Raw genomic sequence first — 23,503 nt, forward strand, 5'->3', positions numbered from 1 at the left:
TCCTCTAGAAATTCCCCTCATATAAAATTGGGTTAGAACCCCACAATCAAAACCAACTACAATGATTCCATAACTTTCCTATAAAGGTTGTGTCTAGCTCTTCCCAAATCTCTACAACAATTTTCTTACAAGGTTTTTTATTTTTAAGTTTGATTTTCTTAATCCTTGTACCAATCATAGACTTGAGGCGCAGAAACAACAAAACAGAGAAGAGAACTCTACTTAAATACCAAAAAAAAAAAAAAAAAAAAAAAAAAAAAAAAAAAACAGAGGAGAAGAAATCCATAATTGAAAATTCATGAAAGAGAAGTAAAATGGAGAAGGTTTCTACAAATTAACATCAAATAAAGGAAAAATAACAAAATCAAAATCAAAACCAAAACACAGGAAGGAACGAGAGAGAGATCGAAATGTCGAGCTGTGCATGTGGCATACCTGTAGTTTTTGTGAAAATACCGACTTTTGAAGCACAAACGAACAGCCTCTCTGGTTCTAGGGTTTGTGGAGTGAGAGCTTCAATGGTGGATGACGACGAAAACTCTTTCAATTTCGTTAAGTGCACAGAGCTTCGTATCTTTTGGTTATAAAACCTAGAAGGCTTGGGGAAGAAGAAGAGATCACAGAGAGGTTGGGACTGCAACGAGAGAAACGCAGAAGGGGTTTACATTCGTTGAAAGTCGATGACGAAAGAGGGTTTAGGTTTTACTTTCGTTGAAAATTGAAATAAAGATGGAGGGTATATTGGTCATTATACCTAAGTCGTTTTCAGTAACGGGCTTTGCGCAGAAGCAAAATTACGAAGCCCACTTTACACGACTCTAAATAAAAGCTACTTTTGGGCTCTTGTTGATTTTCGTGGGAGCCGAAAAAACTCAAACGAACGATGTTTAACTAGTTTTTTTGGCTCAAAAGCTAAAGAAGCAAAAAGAGCTCGCTTCTGAAGCTCAAACGAACAGCCCCTTAATTTGTGAGATTTTCCTACCCCAGTGCTCGAGTTAACAGGAATAAATCAAAGGGGGATTTCATAATTAATCTAAAAGTTAAATGTAGTTCATCTCTGTCCTCATTTCTATCTTTATAGTTGAAGAGAATTTTGATCTCTTTAGGTAACTTCTGCTGAACATCTTGTGATTTGATCCTTATTCCTTATAAAATTAAAATCTTTCTACCCCGTATATAATTCTAATTCTTTTTAATTCCTTATACTTTTAATCTTAATCTGGGAATTGATTGTAATTATAATCCTAATTAACCTAGAGATTCTTCCATTGGCACCCAAACTTTTACTTATTACACCCCAATTAAAAAAACAGATCAATCAATAATAAGTCTAAGTTGGGTTGTGAATAGAAACCCTCACTATATTTTTAGACTTCTATATCTTAGATTTGAGATTTTATATGTGCCCAATCCTAATTGTAAACAGCTGTTGAAATTGTTTCAATGTGTCATAACTCTTTGTAATGTTGAAATAATAACTAGAATTAAACTTTTGCAATGTTTGAATGATGTATTTTAATCTTAGAGTGATAAATAATTTAAGAAATTGGGGTGTAAAAAGAAAAGGTTGGGGTGCTAATAGCAGCTCTATAAGGAAAGTTATTTTAATTTTTGTGAATAGAAAAATTACGGCACATGACATACACATTGGAAGATAGAGCAACCGTTAAATAAAGAAAACTATTTTTACTAATAATAAAAAATAAAAATAAAAAAATCTATAACAGAATCCCGAATGGACCAATCACAACATGTCACATATATTTAAAACATCCTAACATTGGTCATTTTGTAAATTGTGAATACTCTTAGTACATGTGGCATCCTACAATTGGTCAATCCAAATTTATGAATTCATAGATTGGTTTCTTGTATAAACTTTTTCTCCCAAATACGTAGTAAATTTAAATCAGGCAGGACACGTAGCAAATTATATCCAACAGTGTGCGGGAATGTGGTAACAAGAAACAACTCCATGTCTCCTTTGTTATCATATTTTTCAGCATTTTTGAGACTTCTATTGGTATTGGAACAGCTAGTGCGTGTGATAGTCAATAATTCTTGCAAATTACAAGAGTTTGTGCGTTTGGAAGAGAGACTCAAGCAATTTGTCGACTCACTAACACTAAACTTCCTTATTTTGACGTATTTCAACTTTCACCTTAACAGTCTGAATGGTGTGCTCCTACAACAACATACTTTTATCTATGTGGCATGTTTTTATTGGAATTTGAACACATGAGACTTTGTACTACATGGAAATCGGCTTGTGTAAGAATCCTAAGTGTTATAAACTCTTATCATAACATACCATGTAGACACGTATTGTATAGGAACGAGAATGGTATACCATTCTGGATCCTGAATCTACTTCAATCCTTAACTTGAACTACCACTGTTATGTTCCACTAGTATTTTTAGAAAAAAACAGTTTCCTTGCCAACTTAGGGAGATTTCAAATCTTATTAAGGGTAATTGAGCTCAAATGGATTAGCAGATTGGCAAATCCAACACCACATCCCTCTAGATTTCTTGATAAAACTGAGATCCAAAAACACATTAAAAAAAAAAAAAAATTCCTTTTGTTCTTAATCCAAGGTTTTGAAAATCAATACTCATTTGTATGGTAATGATATCAATAAATCATACTTTAATTAAGCTTTTGTAAGACATTATGTCACAAATAACTTTTAGTGGAATTTCTTTATATCATAAGGAAATAAAAGATGATTTTATCGAAAGAAATGAAGAAAATTCTCATTGTTTTCATTATATAGATAATTAATTAATATAATTTATATTAATATGTTAAATATCGAAAAGGCCTCATTTAGAGTTTTCGCCTCAGGCCACAACTCGTATCAAGCTGGGCCTGCTTGTCTTCCCAAAATAGACCTGTCAATTTCAGGGGGAATTTCATTAACTCAAATATTTCACTCAAAAAATTGAGGTTAGAACTGAGCAGTAAGACCAATTAATGTGACCACGGTATTTTTTTTATTCTCTTCCATGAAGAAGAAACAAGCAACCAATTTGTGCAGAACTAACAAATTTGGGGAGAAATAAAGGATGAATGGATGGAAATTACCTGATCCAAGGAGTTTCTAAGCTTTGCTCTCCATTTCATCTATCATCCTTCCCATGTTACAAGGTTCATATTCATCTAATAATTGTATTCCATTTGAAGTACAACATCAAAGCATGGTTATGATACCAAATTTGACACACCAAACAACAAATGTCTGTGAGTCCCACATGGAGATGAGTCAAAAGGGCTGATTTTGGGTGAATGTGATCTCATCATGGAGACCAACCCCATAAAAATATAAAAATAAATAATCAGCTCTTTCAAAAACTTCTAACAATATCAAATATGGTTTTCAAGTTAATGGGAAAATGGAACCAAGGAATGCATAGGTACCCCTCCAACATGAGTGCATCACCAAGATTCCGTTAGTGTACGCATTTACATACTAGGGATTGGAGACCCTAAAGTTAAGAGCTCTTCTAGGTCAACAATCACTCTGATGAACAATCTAGTCAGCCAATCTGTTGACCTTTCTTCTAAACGGTAACCGTACAATCAAGTATGGTCCGACCGAAGATATATCTTAGGATCCATGAAAAGGTGATAGATGAATACTACACACCTTTTTGTCTAATGGATCCAGGCATTCACCATGCTACAGCTTCATAAAGGTTTGTTATGGTAAATCACACCTCAAGATAACGCCATTCAAGTTTATGCTAGGTTGAAAAGGGGTGTTTCAACAATTTCCCATTCAAATACCTGTAGTCCACAACAAAGGAAAAATCAGAATAAAAAACAACACACATTTCTTGGAGGATAAATAGAAAGCTAAAATAGGAGTACTCAGAATCTGTGCAGTGGTAAAGTGTTTTGTCAGATGCCATCCCATTAATGGTTGATGATAGTCATTATGGACATTATGTCAAACAGAGATCCTTTTCTCATGATTAGAAATCACTCTTAAACGATGAAGCATATTATATATGTGGGCAGAGACATTCCCAGCAAATCAGTCTTTAAATACATTAGTGTGATCGAGCCTTCTGCTTGTCAGAGAGCTCAGGATCACTGGATTTCTCTTCACAAACCTTAATATACCTCAAAGCCTTTAGCTTCTTCAGACATATAAAGTTGGGGAAGTTCGTGGTTGAGAGACAATCCATCAGTTATTGAGATTTTGAAATTCATCTCTGCCTTTTCCAGATTCAAGATTTCATTTAGCTGTCCTTGAGGGATGTGCTTGTTCTAAGCAACTCCTTGTTTTATGTGCTTTTGCCTACATCTAGGGCATCTGGAGGTGGTGCCTGACAGATTTGTGATGATGTAACAATAATCTGTCCTCCTTTGAGTTGAAAACTGGAACCAAGGGATTAGCTATTCATCCCAAAGAAGGATCTGAGTTTCTAAACTAAAGCTTTTCTTTTTTTTTCTTTCAAAAAGCTCCTTTGGGGACACTACTATTTTCTTTAAAATATGGTGACCAAATGTGAATGGAATACCTCTCCGGCTCTCCCAATCCCCAAAAAAATCAATTGAAGTCAGTGAAGATTTTTGGAATTCCTCGCCTGTGGATTTTTTGAGTCTTTCAAACCCTTTTCGGAGTCTCTGGTAGCCTGGTGGATGTTACACAGGAAACTCCTAACCTATCCGACATAAGGCTATCAATTGAAGGTGAGACATGTAGAAAGGGGGTCATCCTATAAAAAATCTCCATCCTATTTATGTTTCATCGCAACTGTTGAAAAATATTAAAGGGGAGACTGCAGGGCAGTTCTTGCTTCCTGATGTTGATTGAAAGGAAGAATGACAACATTGTCTTAGGCCTTTGTTTTACTTATAAGTAATAAGTAGCAGGGGGTGAGAGACTCTAACAAGGCAAAGTGGGCAGTCGACAGTCTTAATTTTTGTAATTATTGTGAAGCAAGAATTATGAAGTGAGCCAAGCACCTTTTTAGCATTGGGCTACAATTTCAATGTTTCCTTTCCACCAAACCCAAGGTCGCCACATCCATAAGGCATGGTCGAACTAAAGAAAGGGTAAAAAAAAATTGACATTTCTATAAGGAATTTCAACTAGAAAGGAGAAATCAACCAATTTCGAAAATCTCATACGGAAAAAAGTTTAACAATTTAGAAAAAGGAAAGGACAAAGCTTTTCAAAGGTAAAGAAAGGGAAACATTGACACTTCTAAAAAATGTTGCAACTCGAATAGTGAATTACCATTTCAAAAATCTTAGAAGGAGAAAATCAAATGTTTTTAAAAGGGAAATAACAAAGCATTTGTTGAAAGATAATAAAACATAACTTTGACGATTTTATAATATGTTGTGACTCAGAAGGAGAAACTCAGAAGCTTTAAAATGAGAAAAACCATAACTTTTGAAAAATGAAACTTGGGTAACACTAAAACTTATGAAAGAACGTTAGAATTAGAAAACACAACTCTTCAATTTTTGAAAATCTTAGGAGGAACTTGAATGAATTTAAAAGAGAAAAGACAACGTTTTCTTAAAACAAAGAATTGGTAACACTTAACACTTCTACAAGAACGTTGGACTATAGAGGAAAAATCTACCATTTCAAAAATCACACAAGAAGAAACTCATTTCCTTTTAGAAGAGAAACAACTAAAATTTTGAAATATAAAGAATGGGTATTTTAAAAACTTTTGAAAGAACGTTGCAACTCTAAAAGAAATCTCTTACATTTTCGAAAATCTTAGAAAGAGAAACCTCAATGCCTTTAAAAGGGAAACATTGACACTTCCGAAAGAGCGTTAGACTCAAAACGATAAATCTAACATTTTAAAAAATTTTGAGAAAGAGAAATTCAAATATTTTCAATTGAAGAAAAAATTCTTTTGAAAAATAGAGAAAGGATTTATAAAAAAATTCGTGAAGAGTTTTAGAACTCCAACGGAGAATTCAACCAGTTTAGAAAATATCAAAAAGAGAAAATTGAATGTTTTCAACTCGGAAATAGGAGAGCATTTGAAAATAAAGAATGGGTATGATTGACTTTTCCGAAAGAAGGGTTTATAACTAAAAAAGAGAGATCGACCACTTTCGAAAATCTTATATGGAAAAACTTTAACGAATGAAATAATTAAGCTGTCTAAAAGTAAAATTATGGGTAACATTCAAACTTCTGAAAAATGTTGGAACTAGAATAGAGAATCTACCATTTTTTGGAAATCTCATAAGGAGAAAAGTGTATGCTTTCAAAAGGGAGATGAAAAACCATTTGAAAGATATGAAACATATCCTTGACAATTTAAAATAACATTGTGACTAAAAGGAGTGATGCAATTAGATCAGGAAATTGAGACTAATTTGTGTGAAAACTTCAAGAGAAGTTAAGTTGGAAGAGAAAAATCTCTCTCAAATCTATTTTATTCAACTAAATACTTCTTTACAACTACATTTGATGGCCTATTTATAGGAAAAACAAAAACATAACAGCCCAAGTGAAATGACAACATTACCCTTAGATGAATGCTTAGTGAAGAAATAAGACTAAGAGAAACTAAAAACTAACTCCAACAACTAACTATTTCAGGTTGTTACTAACCAAAATAACAAACAAGTAACTAACTAACAAACTCCAATCACTAACTAACTTGGATTGCATCATTCTCCCATCTTTATTAGAACTCGACCACGAGCTAGGCGACATAATAGGGCAGCAAATGTTGTACACGAAACAAATTAGACATGTCTCAATATGGATGAAGCTCCACCCTAAGCATTATCATTGATGCACTCCGATATCTTGCAAGGTCCTACTTTGCGAGTTTTAAGTTTGGTGTATAAGCCACCCGACTGCCTATCTTTGCTTAAAACTACCCAAACCAAGTTGCCTGCATTGTACACAACTCTCCTCTTATGAAGATCAACAACTTCCTTATCTTTGTTGTTCAAACTCTCAATTTTGAATTTGATTTGTGCATGAAGATCCTTCATGTATCTTCAACCCTAGCAATTGTCCTCTTGTTAGTAGGTAAAGGAACCAAATCAACAACACTAGAGGGCTTTGAACCATACACCACTTCAAAAGAAGTATTGATAACTTCCGTTTGCCCATTGGTTTGAGGGTGAAAGGAAGTGCTGAAATTCAATTCAATTCCCATGACCTTCCATAAAAGACGCCAAAAATGACTAAGGAACTTGGCATCTCTATTGGAGACAATAGAAGTAGGCACACCAAACCTCTTTGAAGATGTGTTTTAGCAATATGTGAAGCATTCATAGTTTTCAGGCATGCCATGTTGGAGAACAGATCCACAATCACCATGATAGAGTCATTATTTCTTTGAGTGGGTGGGAGGCCCAACACAAATTCCGTACTAATGCACAACCAAGGTTAGTTATGTACAGGAAATGACAAGTATAGCCCCGCATTGGTAGCTATACCCTTGCCTTTTTGGCACACATGACACCTTTGAACATACCTTATAACGTCCCTTGTAATTTCCGGCCAAAACTAATCCTTGCACAACCAAGAGTCTTATCTCAGCCAAAATGACCCAGATTGTGTAACTCAATAATAAACTTTTCTTGACATTTGGCACACACAACTTCAATCCCTTAAAAAGAAAGCCATCGTTGAGTAGAAAGTCAGCATTTTTACCTTGATGAATTGTATGTAGAATAGGAGCAAAATAAGGATCCTCTTGATAATGATCCTTGAAACTATCAAAACCAGCCACTACATTCCTCATCTCTATCAATAAAATAGCTCTTCGACTTAACCCATCAATTACCTTATTAAGAATACCTAACTTGTGCTTCACAAAGAGTGAACTGTTGTAAGACATTCACCCACTTGGCATGTAGCTTGTTTGGATGAGATTGGCTATTGATGTACTTAAGGGCTTCATGTTCGGTGCAAAGAATGAACTCCTTGTAAGCCAAATAGTACCCCCAATGCTTGATAACTTGTACTATAGCATAGGACTCCAAATCATAAGTTGAATACTTGAGCTTGGCGCCATTTAACTTTTCACTAAAGAAATCAATGGGTTGTCCTTCTTGATTAAGAACACCTCCAATTCCAACTCCTAATGCATCACAATCTAGTTCAAAAGTCTTGTCAAAGTCGGATAAAGCTAGAACAGGAGCCTTGGTAAAGTACCTTCTTCAAGAGCACAAAACTATCTTGTGCTTCTTGTGTCCACTCAAATACCTTCTTCTAAGGCAATTCTTGAGAGGGGCTGCTAAGGTGCTGAAATTTCTACTAAACCATCTATAATAAGTGGCAAGACCATGAAAACTTCTCACTTTTTGAATGCTAAAAGGTGTAGGCCAATCCACAATCGCTTTGACCTTGTCTTCATCCATGAGTACTCCATTGGAGGACACCACATACCCCAAGAAAAACACTCTTATCAACAATAAAGCTACATTTCTTCAAATTTCCATAAAAGTTCTCTTTCTTCGACAAATCAAACACTTGTTGAAGATGGAATAGATGCTCCTTCAATCCACGGTTATAAACCAATATATCATCAAAGTAGACCACCACACATACTCTCATAAATGAGAGTCCTACTTTGTTGTTTTTCCACCAACAAAACTCGATAATAGGCCTCTGAAACAGTCCACAAATTTTGAAGACCAAGGATATCTTGAATCGAAAGCTTCAAGCGACTAAGATACCTTACGAACATTTGTTCTTCGGTTTCGTTCAAATCAACTATGGATATGAATTGATAGAACTCCATGGTATATTCAGTCATACACCCATGTTGTCGAAGATTGTGCAAGGCATTATACATGGTCTACATGGTAATTGAAAAGAAGAAATAGCTCCTTGAGCTTCTTCTTCATCTTGTACTAATCCTTGATCTTCCCTTTACCTCTTCGAACTCGACTCACTTGCATTGTTCTCACGATGCGGAGGCTTTTACCTTGAGCTTGATGCCAACTAATTTCACCTTCCGTTTCTCAAAAACCTCCTGATACTCGAAAACTCGTTCAAGAGTATTAAGCCAATCAATAAATTCTTCTATATAGACTACCTTGATATTATTTTCAATAAAAAATTACTATTCCAATTCATCCAAAAAGGATTTTCGAAATCGAAGGTACTCATTAAAAGTATATCATATTTGGACATAGAACGAGGAGTTTGAGGCCTTCGAGGTTGCTCCATTGGAGGTCGAAGCCTTTGAACCATTTCAGTTAAAGCCTCAACTGGTCTTCGAAGGTGTTCCATGTCCCATTTCCTTCCGGATTAATAGCGGCATTGGTGCATCTCTAACCACATTGATTTCCTCCTCGTGGGGTCGATTCATTTCGAATACCCGATGATACAACTTCAATGGTTGAGCAACAAAATTTTCAGATCTTAAATTGAAACACAAATTTGAATATTTGCAACTTCAATAGATCTGAAATTGAAAACAAATCTGAAAAATCTGCAACTTCACTAGATCTAAAATTCGATGAACTTCTCTCCAAATCAGACTGCATTCCCTTTCCTCTGATACCAAATGATGCTGAAAATTTAGACTAATTTGTATGAAATCTTCAAAAGAAGTTGAGAAGTCAAGTTGGAAGAGAACTCTCTCTAGAATCTATTTCATTCAACTAAAAACTTTTTAACAGCTATATTTGATGGCCTATGTATTGGCAAAACAGAAACATAACAGCCCAAGTGAGAAGACAACATTACCTTTATATGAACACTTAAAAGGTACAAAATAAAACTAAAGAGAAACTAACAACTAACTAACTAACTAACTATTTCAGATTGCTATTAACGAAAATAACTAACTATCAAACTCCAACCATTTACTAACTTGGACTGCATCAAACATGTATGGAAATTTGATAAGGAGAAAACTTGAATGCTATTAATTGCAGAATAAAAATTCTTTTATAAAATAAAGAAAGGGTGACAGAAAACACTTCTAAAACATTTTAAGAACATCAAAGGAGAACTCTACCATTTTAGAAAATATAAATAAGAGAAAATCAAATGTTTTCAAAAGGGAAATAAGGGAGCTTTTAAAATAAAGAAAGGGTAAAAAATTGACATTTCTAAAAGGTATTTTAACTAGAAAGAAGAAATCAACCAATTTCAAAAATCTCATAAGGAAAAAAGTTTAACAATGTAGAAAAAGGAAAAGAAAAAAACTTTTTAAAAGTAAAGAACGGAAAACATTGACACTTCTGAAAAATATTGCAACTCGAATAGCGAATCTACCATTTTCGTAAAAAAAAAAAGAGAGAATCAAATGTTTTTAAAAAGGAAATAACAAAGCATTTGTTAAAAGATAAATCATAACTTTGACAATTTTATAAAACATTGTGACTTAAAAGTAGAAACTCTGAATGCTTTAAAATGAGGAATATCATAACTTTTGAAAAATAGAACTAGGGTAACACTAAAATTTTCAAAGAACGTTAGAACTTGATAACACAACTCTTCGATTTTCAAAAATCTTATGAGGAACTTGAATGAATTTAAAAGAAAAGAAAAAAATTTCTTAAAACAAAGAAATGGTAAAATTAACACTTCTAAAAAAATGTTGGACTATAGAGGAGAAATCTACAATTTCAAAAATCACACAAGAAGAAACTCGTTCCTTTTAAAAGGGAAACAACTAAAATTTTGAAAGAAAGTTGCAACTCAAAAAGAAAACTCTTACTTTTTCAAAAAGCTTAAAAAGACAAACTTGACCGTCTTTAAAAGGGAAACGACAAAGTTTTGGAAAAATAAGAAAAAGGGAAAACTGATACTTCTGAACGAGTGTTAGACTTGAAACGATAAATCTAACATTTAAAAAAAATTTGAGAAAGAGAAATTTGAAAAATAAAGATAGGATCTGTGAAGACTTTTACAACTCCAAAGGAGAACTCAACCATTTTAGAAAATATAATAAAGAAAAAAATGAATGTTTTCAACTCAGAAATAGGCAAGCATATGAAAATAAAGAAAGGGTATAATTAACTTTTTCGAAAGAACGATAAAAAAAAATATCAACCAATTTTGAAAATCTTATATGGAAAAACTTTAATGAATTAAAAACAAAAAGGAAATAACGAAGCATTTTAAAAGTAAAAAATGGGTAACATTCAAACTTCTGAAACATGTTGGAACTAGAATAGAGAATCTACCATTTTTGGAAATCTTAGAAGGAGAAAAGTGTATGTTTTCTAAAGGTAGATGAAAAAGCATTTGAAAGATAACGAAAAATATCTTTTGACTATTTAAAAAAACATTGTGACTAAGAGGAAGAACCACACAAATTTTGAAAAATGAAAATTGTTTAAGGCAAAAACTTTTGAAAGAACCCTAAAACGCAAAAATTAGGTGGAACTTGAATGAATTTAAGCGAGAAGCAAAAGCTTTTTAAAAACAAAGAAATGGTAACACTAACACTTCTAAAAGAACGTTGGATTACAAAAGAGAAATCAACAATTTTGAAAATTTTAGAAGGAGAAACTCAATTGCTTTTAAAAGAGAAACAACAAAACCTTTGAAATATAAAGAATGGGTATTTTCGAAACTTTTCAAAGAGCATTGGAACAGGAAACTAAAAGTAGTACTCTTTCATTTTTGAAAATCATCAAATGAAAACTTAAACACTTTGTAAAGGGAAACAACAAAGTTTTGGAGGATAAGAAAAAAGGTAACACCAACACTTCTGAAACGATAGATTAGAAAGGGAAAATTCAACTATTGTTTGAAATGGAGGAACTTGAATGCTATTAATTGGAGGATAAAAATACTTTTGAAAAATAAAGAAAGGGTGACAAAAAAAACCTTTGAAAGATTTCTAGAACATCAAAGGAGAACTTTGTCATTTTAGAAAATATTGAAAAGAGAAAATCAAATGTTTTCAAAAGGGGAATAAGCAAGCTTTTAAAATAAAGAAAGGTTAAAAAATATTGACCTTAACAAAAGGTATTTTAACTAAAAAGAAGAAATCAACCAATTTTGAAAATCTCACAAGGAAAAAAGTTTAACAATTTTGAAAAAGGAAAGGACAAAGCTTGTAAAAGCAAAGAACAAAAAACATTGACACCTTTGAAAGATGTTGGAACTCGAATGGCGAATCGAAAATATTTGAGGGAGAAAATTGAATGCTTTTAAACGGGAAATAACAAAGTATTTGTTGAAAGATAATAAAACATAAAATTTGACAATTTTATAAAATGTTGTGACTCAAAAGGAGAAACTTGAATGCTTTAAAATGAGAAATACCATTACTTTTGAAAAATTATACTTGGGTAACACTAAAACTTTTGAAAGAACGTTAGAACTAGAAAACACAACTCTTCAATTTTCGAAAATGTTATGAGGAACTTGAATGAATTTAAAAGATAAAAAAAAAAAACAAAGTTATCAAAAATCAAAGAAATGGTAACACTAACTCTTCTAAACGAATGTTTGGACTATATGAGAGAAATCTACCATTTCAAAAATAACACAACAAGAAACTCATTTCCTCTTAAAAGAGAAACAACAAAAATTTTGAAATATAAAGAATGGGTATTGTCAAAACTTTTGAAAGAAAGTTGCAACTCAAAAAGAAAACTCTTACTGTTGAAAATCATAGAATGAAAAACCTGAATGCCTTTAAAGGGTAACAACAATGTTTTGAAAAAATAAGAAAAGGGGAACGCAGAATCTCTATTTCTTCCAAAAGAGAAAAAAAACAAAACTTTTGAAATATAAAGAACGGGTATTTTTGAAACTTTGAATGAACATTTGAACTTGAAAGGAGAATGTGAAACTTAAATGATTTTCAAAGGGAAACAACATAGTTTTGGAAAAATAAGAAAAAAGGTAACATTGGTACTTTTGACAACACATTAGACTTGACAAAGAAGATATAACAATTTTGAAAATTTGAGAAAGGGGAACTCGAATGCTATCAATAGGAAAAAAAAATGTTTTGAGAAATAAAGAAAGGCTAACGAAAAACACTTTTGAAAGATTGTTAGAACATTAAAGGAGAACTCTTACCATTTTAGAAAATATCAAACAGAGAAAATCAAATGTTTTCAAAAGCGAAATAAATGAATTTTTTAAAATAAAGGGTGAAAATTTGACATTTCAATTAAGTATTTTAACTAGAAAGAAGAAATCGACCAATTTTGAAAATCTCATAAAAGAAAAAGTTTAACAATTCAAAAAAAGGAAAGGACAAAGCTTATTAATAGTAAAGAAAGGGGAACATTGACGCATCTGAAACAAAAATGTTGGAACTCTAATAGAGAATCTACCATTTTAGAAAATCTTAGGAGTAAATTGAATATTTTCAAAACGGAAATAACAAAGCATTTGAATCAAAACTTTGACAATTTTAAAAAAAGTTGTGACTCAAAAGGAGAAACTCGATTACTTTAAAATGAGAAATACCATAACCTCTGAAAAAAGGAAATTGGCTAACATTAGAACTGTTGAAAGAACGTTCGAACTAGATAAAACAAATCTTCATTTTCAAAAATCATAGGAGGAACTTGAATGAATTTGAAAGAGAAAAAACAAAGTTTTCTAAAAACAAAGAAATGGTTCTAAAAGAACGTTGGACTATAGAGGATAAATCTACCATTTCAAAAATCACACAAGGAGAAACTTAAATTCCTTTTAAAAGAGAAACGATAATACTTTTGAAACATAAAGAATGGGTACTTTTAAAACTTTTGAAAGAGCGTTAGAGTTCGAAAAGAGAACTCTTCCTTTTTTGAAAATTTTAGAAATAGAAACTTAAATGCCTTTAAAAAGGAAACAACAAAGTTTTGGAAAAATAAGAAAAATGGAACATTGAAACTTCTAAAAGAGCGTTAAGACTCAAAACGATAAATTTTACATTTTTGAAATTTTGAGAAGGAAAAATTCAAATATTTTCATTTGGGAAATACAAATTCTTTAGAAAAATAAAGGAAGGTTATAAAAAACATTTTTTTGAAGACTTTTAGATCTCCAAAGGAGAATTCTATCATTTTAGAAAATATCAAAAAAAGAAAATCAAATGTTTTCAATTGGGAAATAAGCGAGCATTTGAAATTAAAGAAAGGGTAAAATTGACTTTTTTGGAAGAACAGTTTAACTAGAAAAGAGAAATCGACCAATTTCGAAAATCTTATATGGAAAAACTTTAATGCTTTAAAAAGCCAAAATGACAAAGCTTTTTAAAAAGTAAAGAAAGGGTAACATTAAAAATTATGAAAAATGCTGGAATAGAGAATTTACCATTTTTGAAAATGTTAGAAGGAGAAAAGTGAATGCTTTAAAAAGAAAAATGAAAAAGCATTTGAAAGATAATGAAACAGATCATTGACAATTTTAAAAAACATTGTACCTCAGAAGGAGAACTATACCATTTTCGACAATCTCAAAAGGATAAACTCGATTGCTTTAAAATGAGAAACAACACCACTTTTGAGAAAAGGAAATTGGGTAAGACAAACTTTTGAAAAGATGTTAAAACTCAAAAAGACGACTCTTCTAAAAGAAACGTTGGGCTATAAAAGAGAAATCTACCATTTCAAAAATCTCACAAGAAGAAACTCAATTGCTTTAAAAAGAGAAACAACAAACTTTTGAAATATAAAGAATATGAATTTTTTAGAGAACATTGGAACTCGAAAGGGGTATCTTTTTCGAAAATCAAAGAATGGGAAACTTGAATGCTTTTCAAAGCGAAACAACAAAGTTTTGAAAAAATAAGAAAAATGTACCACAAACACTTCTAAAAGAGCATTAGACTCGAAAGGGCAAATCTAACAAAAAAATTTTTAAGACAACTTGAATGCTATCAATTGAAAAAAATTCTTTTGAAACACAAAAAAGGGTAACGAAAACACTTATGAAAGATTGGAACATCAAAGGAGAACTCTACCATTTGAGAAAATATCAAAAAGGGAAAATTGAATGTTTTCAAAAGGAGAATAAGCGAGCTATTTCAAATAAAGAAAGGGTAAAAATTTGACAAATCTAAAAAGTATTTTAACTAGAAAGGAGAAATCGACCAATTTTGAAAATATCATACGGAAAAAATGTTTAGCAAATTAAAAAAGGAAAGAACAAAGCTTTTTAAAAGGAAAGAAATGGAAACATTGACACTTTTAAGAAATGTTGCAACTCATATAGAGAATCTACCATTTTCGAAAATCTTAGAAGGAAAAAATTGAATGCTTACAAAAGGGAAATAACAAAGCATTTGAAAGATAATGAAATATAAGTTTGACAAAAAAACATTGGAACTTAGAAGAAGATCAATCTCAAAGGGAGAAATACGATTGCTTTAAAATGAAAAATACATAAATTTTGAAAAAAAGAAATTGGGCAATACAAAAACTTTTGAAAGAACCTTAGAACTAGAAAAGACAAATCTTTGGAGGAACATCAAATGAATTTAAAAGAGAAACTACAAAGTTTACTAAAAACAAAGAAATGGTAACACTAACACTTCTAAAAAAACGTTGGACAATAAAGGAAAATTCTACCATTTCAAAAATCACACTAAGAGAAACTCAATTTCTTTTAAAAGAGAAACAACAAACTTTTGAAATATAAAGAATAGATATTTTTAAAGCTTTTGAAAGAACGTTGGAACTCGAAAGGAGAATTCTTCCTTTATCGAAAATCTTAGAACAAGAAACTTGAATGCATGTAATAGTTTTGAAAATTTTATAATAATAATAAAAAAAAAGTAAACACTAACACTCAAAAAGAGCGCTAGACTCGAAACAATAAATCTAACATTTTTTGAAAATTTGAGAAGGGGATATTCAAATATTTTAAATTGGAAAATAAAATTCTTTTAAAAATAAAGAAAGGGTTTTAAAAAATATTTCTTGAACACTTTTAGAACTTCAAAGGAGAATCTACCATTTTAGAACATATCAAAAAGAGAAAATAGAATATTATCAATTAAAAAATTAGCAAGCTTTTGAAAAATAAATGATAAAACTAACATTTCTAACAAAACGTTCCGTTTAGAAAGGAGAAATAGACCAATTTCGAAACGTAGAAGGAAAAACATTAATGATTTCAGAAAAAGAAAGGACTAAGCTTTTTAAAACTAAAGGAAGGGGCAACATTGACACTTCGAAAACTGATGGATCTCGAATAGACTGCCTACAAGTTTTGAAAATCTTAGAATGAGAAAACCGAATACTTTCAAAAGGGTAATAACAAGGCGTTTGAAAGATAATGAAAAGATAACTTCGACAATTTTAAACAAACATTGGGACGCGGAAGGTGAAACTCCATTGCTTTAAATCGACAAACAATAAAACTTTGGAAAATTAGAAAATGGGTAACATTGAAACTTTTGAAAGAACATTCAATAAATTTCAAGGAAAATAAAAAATTTCAAAAACGTTGGACCGTGAGAGTTGGAACTTGCAAGGAAAAGTTAAATTTTTATGAAAATCCTAGAATAAGAAACTTGAACGCTTTTCAAAGTGAAATAACAAAGTTTTATAAAAGTAAGCAAGAAGAACGCTAGACTCGAAAGGAGAAATCTAAATATTTTGAAATTCGAAGATGGAGAAACTCGAAAACTTTAATTTGGAAAATAACAATTCTTTAAAAATGAAGGAGAAAAAACACTTCTAAAAGTCCGTTAAAACTTCAAAGGAGAACACTACCATTTTAGAAAATACAAAAGAGTGAAAATCAAATGTTTTCAAAAGGGAAATAAACAAGCTTTCAAAAATTAAAGAATGGTAGAAAGGATAAATCTACCAATTTAAAATAGAAAAAATTTCACTGCTTTCAAAAGAGAAAATGACAGTTTTTAAAAGTGAAGAAACGGTACAATTGACACTTCTTAAAAATGTTGGAACATGAATGGGGAATCTACTATTTTCGATAATCTTAGACATACAAAACAGAATAATTTAAAAAGTGAAACAATAAAACGTTTGAAAAGCAAAGAAAGAATAACTTTGACAATTCTAAATAAATGTTGGGACTAAGAAGGAGATATGTACAACAATCTTAGAAGGAAAAGCTCAGTTACTTTAAAACGAAAAATGACTTAAACTTGTAAAAAAATAGAAAATGGTTAACATTCAAAGTTTTGATAGAATGTTCAAACTCGAAAAGACAACTTTTCTTTTTTCAAAAATCTTAGGAAGAGAAACTAAAATGAATTTAGAAGAGAAACAATAAAGTTTTCCAAAAATAACAAGAACAATTCTAAAAATACGTGGAACTATAAAGGAGAAAGGTATCATTTCAAACATCTCAAATGAGGACACTCGGAAACTTTCAAAAGAGAAACAATAAAACTTTCAAAATATAAAGTATTGGTAACTTCTAAAAAACGTTGGAACTCGAAAGAAGAACTTTTCCTTTTTGAAAGAACTTAGAATGAGAAACTTGAATGTTTTTAAAAGGGAAACAAGGATTTGGAAAATAAGAAAAAAGTAATACCAACACATCTGAAAGAACATTCCACCTGAAAGGGTAAACCTAACATTTTTAAAAATTAGAAAAGGAGAAGCTTGAATGCTTTTTATAGTAAATTAAAAATTCTTTTGAAATAAAAAGAGAGTGTGACAAAAAACACTTTTGAAAGATTGTTAGAACTTCAAGGAAAACTCTACCATTGTAGAAAATACTAAAAAGAGAAAATTGAATGTTTTCAAAAGGAAATAAGCAAGCTTTTAAAAAATAAATAATGGGTAAACCTGACATTTGTAAAAAAAATGTTTTAACAAGAAAGGAGAAATCAACCAATTCAAAAATCTTAGAAGGAAAAACTTTAACGATTTCAAAAAAGGAAAAGAAAACTTTTTAAAAGTAAAAAAACGAATAGAGAATTTATTATTTTAAAAAATCTAAGAAAGAGAAAACAAAATGTTTTCAAAAGGGAAATAACAAAGCGTTCGAAAGATAAAAAATGACTTTCACAGTTTAAATAAACATTGTCACTCGAAAGGAGACCTATACCATTTTTAAGACTAAATTGCTTTAAAACGAGAAACGACATTACTTTTGAAAAATAGAAAATGGGTAGCAATGAAACTTTTGAAAGAACGTTCAAACTCGAAAAAACAACTCTTCCATTTTTGAAAATCTTAATAGGAGGATCGTGAACGAATTTAAAAGAGAAACAAAAAGCTTTTTATAAACAAAGAAATGGTAACACTAACACTTCGAAAAGAACATTGGACTATAAAGGGGAAATCTACCATTTTAAAAGTCTCGTAAGAAGAAACTCAACTACTTTCAAAAGTAAAACAACAAAACTTTTGAAATATAAAGAATGGATATTTTTTAACCTTTTGAAAGAACATTGGAACTTGAAAGGAGAGCTATTCCTTTTTCGAAAAGCTTAGAATGAGAAACTTGAATGTTTTTAGATGGGAAACAAAGTTCTAAGAAAAAATTGGAAGAGGTAACACTGACACTTCCCAAGAACGTTGGACTCAAAACAATAAATCGAACATTTTTGAAAATTTGAGATGGAGAAATTCGAATGCTTTCAATTGGAAAATAAAAGTTCTTGTGAAAAATAACGAAAAGGTGAAAAAACAATTTTGAAAGATTGTTAGAACCTCAAAGGATAATACTACCATGTCAGAAAATATCAAAAAGAGAAAATCAAATGTTTCCTAAAGGGAAACAAGCGAGCTTTTAAAATATAAAGGTTAAAACTATATAAACTAGAATGGAGAAATCAACCAATTTGAAAAATCTCAGAAGGAATTTTTTTAATGATTACAAAAGAAAAGAACACATGTTTTTAAAAGTAAAGAAAGGGCAACATTGACACTTCTGAAAAATGTTGCAACTCGAATAGAGAATCTAGGAGAAATCCGAATGCTTTTGAAAGGGAAATAGATAGCATTTGAAAGATAAGGAAACATAACTTTGGCAATTATAAAAAAGGTTGTGACTCAAAAGGAAATATATACCATTTTCGACAATCTCGGAAAAAGAAACTCGATTGCTTTAAAACGAGAAACAATATAACTTTTTACAAAAGGAAATTAGTTAACACTGGAACTTTTGAAAGAACGTTAGAACTCAAAAAGACAACTCTTCCATTTTCAAAAATCTTATGAGAAGGAACTTAAATGAATTTAAAAGAGAAACTACTAAGTTTTTGAAATGGAAATAACTAAGCATTTGAAAGATAATGAAACATAACTTTGACAATTTTAAAAAAAGTTACAACTCAGAAGGAGATCTATACCATTTTCGAAAATCTCAGGAGGAATTTGATTGCTTTAAAATGAGAAACGACATAACTTTTAAAAAATGAAAATTTGGTGACATTGAAACTCTTGAAAGAACATTAGAATTCAAAAAGAGAACTCTTCAATTTTTAAGAATCCTAGGAGGAGGAACTTGAATGAATGTAAAAGAGAAACAACATTTTCTTTTAAAAAAATTATATATATCTATATATAAGACAACACTGGCACTTCTAAAAGAGGAATCTACCATTTCAAAAATCCCAGAAGGAGAAACTCAAATGCTTTCAAAAGTGAAACAACAAAACTTTTGAAAAATAGAGAATGGGTACCTTTTAAAGTTTTGTAAGAATATTGGAAGTCAAATGGCGGACTTAACCTTTTTCAAAAGTCTTAGAATAAGAAACTTGAAAGCTTGTCAAAGTGAAATAACAAAATTTTGAAAAATAAGGAAATGTTAACACTACTGAAAGAACATTAGACTAAAGAGGAGAATCTAACATTTTTGAAAAATCTGAGAAGGAGAAACTCGGATTCTTTCAATTTGGAAAATAACAATGCTTTTAAAAACTAAAGAAATGGTGACAAAAAACACTTGCAAAATATCATTAGAAATTGAAATGAGAAATCGACCATTTTAGAAAATCTCAAAAATTAGAAAATTGAATGCTTCAAAAAGGAAATAAGAAAGCTTTTGAAAACATTAGCATGTCATTATAACACTAAATCTGTTGAAAACATTAGCGAGGTACACACTTGCACTCAATATCTCCCTTTACAAATAAAATTGTAATAATTTGGAAACATGAAAGAAACTAATATAGGATGCTTTAAAAACTATGGAGCCCAATGCTAAAAAAGAAACTGACGCACTTCAATTAAGTTATGAATGTCACCAAGAGAAACTCAGTGATTTGTGAACATGATGTAACAAATCATACATGCCTGGCAAGTCAACCAAATCAAAGGCCAATTCTTAACTACACCACATATCATTGAGAAGAATAGAAGACGAGATTATATTAAAGGAAAAAAATTAGAACTGCTCATTAAACTACAAACAATAGATAGATGCATAAAAAACACAAGAATAGGTAAAAGGAAAGTGAAATACCTGTGATTAGATAATGCGCCAATGATACGTAATCCATAACTACTACAAGTGCTTTCAACATTTTTGAGTGCAGCAATATATCTTGGTATCTCTACTGCCAGTGCAATCACATCAAGGGAATAGTTCTCAATAATTTTCCCATGGAAATGATCCAAGCCTAAGATAAGTTACATCACATTATATAGTTAGTAAGAGCTATAGTAAAGGCATGGTAACTAATAAAACCCAAAATATTATAAAAGAATTTGAAGAAATCAGGGTAAGAGAACCAATGAAAGGGACAACTAGATCTATCAAATATAAAACGAGGTGCTACAACGCAATACAACAGTCCAATTCACAAACAAGGAAATTAGGTAACAAACGATTGATTCTGACTGCAAAACGACCATGCATCTGAAAGTAATATCATGTTCAATGTAGAAATTTATATTTTAGCAGTCTGACCATTTAAAGAAAGCAGATGCTAGATTTTAGAAAAGTACTACTTAGAAATGTGTTTATGATTATCCATCCTAAACCAAATGTTGAGCTATTTTCCAGATTATGTTATTAATGTATGTCATGCACACGTGTATACTCGTTACAAGCTAATCAATGTCACTTCAAACAAATTCTCTAAATAGCCTTCATTCGATCTCACTCTCAAGAAGGTGGTTCAAGTACCATTCGTATATCCAAGTCTCATGATATTCCTCAATTAGAAAAATAACTAAATTAAAATTAATCTATCAGCGATAAAACTCCAACCAACATAATGTACTATAAAGTTATCAATGCAATAAATTATTACAACCCAATTCCCTAAATTGTTTATCACACCCCAATTAAAGATTAAAACACCCCATTCAAACATTACAAAGATTTGGCTCAAATTATTATCTCAACATTATAGCACTTGTTCATACAATTCCAGTAGTTGTTTACAACTATGATTAGGCTCATATAAAATCTTAAACCCTAAAACCAGAAATAACACCCAAAAAAAAAAAAAACAAGAGAGAGCTTCTATTAGCACCCCAACCTTTTTATTTATTCTCAACCATTTATTAATTATATTTATTTTTAATTGGGGTGTAATTAGGAAAATTTGAGGTGCCAATAGCAGCTCTCTCTCTATATATATATATCAACCCGATTTTTACCAATTTTCCAGACATCGATGAATAAGAAACTCAATAGTATACCAAGGTCTTCCAATTAATAATGATTAAGTTAGGCCCAAATGCAGCCCACTACACAAAATCCGACAAAACAGAATCAAAATAGTCAAAAGAACAGAGAAAAGCAGATCAATCAATTATATAAATGCAATTTCTTTCTGTTCTGTTCTATAATATCTACTAGATATTGTTCAATGCTGTCAATTTAAAACTAACCAAATATCATAGGTTTATTGTTCAACTTGAGATTTTTCCACTCTCACAAGTTCTCAAGAGGTTGGAAACTTCTGAAAAGGTTCAGAGAGTGTTTGAGCAGTATGTACTACTCCGGAAAAATCTAGATGGTCCAATAATGTTTATGTTATAGTTATAGAGAATTCTAAAGTTTTCTGACTGCAAAATGACTATGTGCAGCTGAAAGTCATATCCTGTTCAATGCAATTTCTTTCTGTTCTGTTCTATAACATCTACAAGATCTAGAGAAGAGATCATCGAATTAAAAATCAAGTAATGGAATTGAGGGAGATTTCTGTATATAAAAAAAAATTAATGGAAAAGAGGGGGTACCTTAGTAATTTGGAGAACTGAGGGAGCCCAGAAGAAATTGAGCTTCCCCCACATATAGGAAGAACAATTGACGCCAACTTCACTATTTCCTCTCTACTCTAATGGTTTCTGGACGAAAGATTAGATTAAATTGGATTAGAGATTTGATTTCAGGTTTAATTTGGATCAATAAAGTACAATAACATGGTGGCTTAAAGAGAAATGGAGAAAGATCGAAGAATGGTCCGTACATTTTTATCTGCCCAAACCCTTGTGCACAGGCTTCTGTCTCCCGAAACAACCCATAAATCACTTATTTCGTGGATAATGGAGACGAAGGCTTCTTCCGTAAGGAGTAGAAGGAGAACGAATAGTGATCTTGAAGGTTCTCCATTATCGTATCCACCAACGACCCCGAATTGGAAACCGAATCCTCTGTGCGCTCCACCATTGTTGGCTAGCAGAAGCTCAATTCGAAACCCTAACTCTCGCCAAAAAGACTGATAACGATGCCAAAACTGCCTAGAAACTGACGCCAACTTTCACTATTTCCTCTCTACTCAACAAGGTGGCTTGCATACTACACACATACAGCGAAATTGAGAAAAATCGAAGAGGGTTCCGTACATTTTCCTCCGCTTAAAACCTTGCTTCTGTCTCCCGAATAGCCCTTAAATCACTTATTTCGCGGATGATGGAGACGAAGGCTTTTTTTGGTAATCTGAATCGAAGGAGAACGAATCGTGATCTTGAAGGCTCTCTCCATTACCTTCTCCAATTGGAAATCGAATCCTCTGTGCGGTCCACCATTGTTGGCTAGCAGAAGCTCGATTCGAAACCCTAACTCTCGCTAAAGTGACTCTAATAAAGATGCTAAATGCCTCTAAACTGATCTCTCTCTCTCTTTCTCTCTTGTTACTGTGACTTCTGATTGGGGTACCCATTTGGGCTTTTTATAGAGAACGAAAGGAGTCTTGGTTCGGAGTTCGGGGTTCGAAATTAGAAAGTTAGGTTCGGAAATGTCGAAAATTAGAAAGTGAGGATTGGGAAGTTGTAACGAACCTCTTGGTTCGGAGTAATTCGAAATTGATGAATTATAACGTATCTCACGCTCTTTCACGCGTATGACGTTACAATCGACGCTCTGCATTTCACGGAATCAACTTCTTCCATGATGTCCGTTAGTTACTTTAAGACATGTGAAAACAAATGTCACACGTGGATATAATCAATCACTCCTACGTGGCCATAAGAGTCATTTACGTGGCCAAAATTACCATTATAATTGGAGTCCTAATGATATGACTCTCCAAGTGGCATACTCAAATGACTATGACATGGTCAAGTTCGGGTACCGTATAAGTGTTTCTCGAGGTGTAAAGATTTACGGCACTTGAACTTGCCATTGAGTCATTTGAGTATGTCACCTATCATGTCATATTATCACACTCTCATGAGTATCGATTGTTTTGTCAC

General features: G+C 31.6%; 1 long non-coding RNA gene across 2 annotated transcripts; it reads right to left on the reverse strand.

Moving 5' to 3' along the window:
• Positions 1 to 250: 250 nt before the first annotated feature.
• Positions 251 to 22,954, reverse strand: LOC147380591 (uncharacterized). Of its 2 annotated transcripts, XR_015175237.1 has the most exons (5): positions 22,279 to 22,954; positions 22,049 to 22,156; positions 20,319 to 20,475; positions 3,089 to 3,790; positions 251 to 2,895 (listed from the first exon to the last, which is right to left on the reverse strand). It is a non-coding gene; the product is annotated as an uncharacterized LOC147380591 (long non-coding RNA). The 2 variants fall into 2 exon arrangements; XR_015175236.1 differs by lacking the exon at positions 251 to 2,895 and having other exon boundaries at positions 3,052 to 3,790.
• Positions 22,955 to 23,503: the final 549 nt, after the last annotated feature.

The sequence above is a fragment of the Akebia trifoliata genome, unplaced genomic scaffold (assembly GCF_017979445.1).
Source record: "Akebia trifoliata isolate Shusen 1 unplaced genomic scaffold, ASM1797944v1 Contig01285_ERROPOS320191, whole genome shotgun sequence".
NCBI classification, from domain to species: Eukaryota; Viridiplantae; Streptophyta; class Magnoliopsida; order Ranunculales; family Lardizabalaceae; genus Akebia; species Akebia trifoliata.